We start from the raw sequence: 1,919 nt of genomic DNA, 5'->3' as shown, positions 1-1,919 counted from the left end.
ACAGAACTAGAACAGAACTAGAACAGAACTAGAACAGAACTAGAACAGAACTAGAACAGAACTAGAACGGAACTAGAACAGAACTAGAACAAAACTAGAACAGAACTATAACAGAGCTACCATCACTGATCTGAACTAGAACTAGTCTAGAACTGAACTAGAAATCGAACTTGACCATATTGAACTTTTCGAATTAGTGCTCTGGAGCGGACGTAGAATTAAGACTCTATTTGTAAGTTGTAAGGATTCTATCTACAACTTCTTTATAAAATCTATTTTTTTATTTTATTTTAAATTAGGTTTTATTTAAAATAAATACCTTATAATAAGATTTTAAAAAAGAATCCTTAGAGCGAAAATACCATTTAAAATATCTCCCTTATGTAGAGTCCATTGACCACATTTAAACTAAATTTTTCTCAAAAAAAAAAGAAACAAATCTAAAATAGGATTAAAAATATGCACATGAACACATCAATATATAAATGGACATATTGATTATTTTATATAAAACTCTTATTTAACAACTTTATTTTTTTTCAATATTTTTTTCTTTTTACAAAAAAACAGAAAAATAATAAACTACCACCCCCTCGCCCCTTGGCACCTGTATGAAAATTGAAATTGGTCATATATAACGGATGAAGTGAAAAATAATCTTTCATGCCAAAAAGCAGCTTTTTAATTTTTCATATTCACTTTTATATATGCACATAGGTTGACTATATATGAGTGTGTGTTTATGTATTGACGTCCAACACACTTTCTTTCACTTACCACCCACACGTGCGTTACATTTAAAATTTTCAAATAGAAAATAAATACTCGTAAATTTTTTAATACTCTTACAAACATACTCATATATATATGTGTGTATAGAGCTAACGTATATGTGTTTTTGTTAGTTCTTAAACACACATCCTTACGTCGTATGTCCTTTTTCTCTACAAACAAAACACATAAATATGCAAAAGTATTTTAAATAAAATAAATAAACACATGCGTAAAAAATGGACTCATGTGTTGGTTCTTTGGCTTGTATGAATGTCACACGTACATAAAAGTACAAGTCCTGCCATCAGCATTCAAAATATATTATAAACTCAAATTTGACCCATTCCCGTTAAAAAGCTGTCAAAAAAGGAGATCTGTATTCTTGTAGTATTCGTTTGTAGTTGGCATTGAAAATTCAAAATTGAAATTTTAGTTTTTCTTTTCATAAGGATTATTTTTAATGTTGAATAGTTTTTTTTTGCTTGAACAGCTAAAGGTAGACTTTACATATTATATAGACAAGTAGCCTTAAAGTAGGCCATAGAAATTTAATTTAAAGAATAAAGATTTTTTTATTAAAATATCGAAAATAGTTATGTATCGCAGACAAGTCTTTTCAAATAAACATTGTTTCAATTTCAATGAACTAGAATTAGAGCTAGAATAGAATTAGATTAGAACCAGAAATCTAGAATTGAACTATAACTGAACTATAACTGTACTAGAACAGAACTAGAACAGAACTAGAACAGAACTAGAACAGAACTAGAACAGAACTAGAACAGAACTAGAACAGAACTAGAACAGAACTAGAACAGAACTAGAACAGAACTAGAACAGAACTAGAACAGAACTAGAACAGAACTAGAACATAACTAGAACAGAACTAAAACAGAAGTAGAATAAAACTAGAACAGAACTAGAACAGAACTAGAACGGAACTAGAACAGAACTAGAACAGAACTAGAACAGAACGAGAACAGAACGAGAACAGAACTAGAACAGAACAGAACTAGAACAGAACTACAACAGAACTACAACAGAACTAGAACAGAACTAGAACTAGAACAAAACTAGAACAGAACTAGAACAGAACTAGAACAGAACTACAACAGAACTACAACAGAACTAGAACAGAACTAGAA

The sequence above is a fragment of the Lucilia cuprina genome, chromosome 3 (genome assembly GCF_022045245.1).
Source record: "Lucilia cuprina isolate Lc7/37 chromosome 3, ASM2204524v1, whole genome shotgun sequence".
In the NCBI taxonomy this organism is placed as follows: Eukaryota; Metazoa; Arthropoda; class Insecta; order Diptera; family Calliphoridae; genus Lucilia; species Lucilia cuprina.
Note: the sequence above shows the minus strand (reverse complement) of the source record.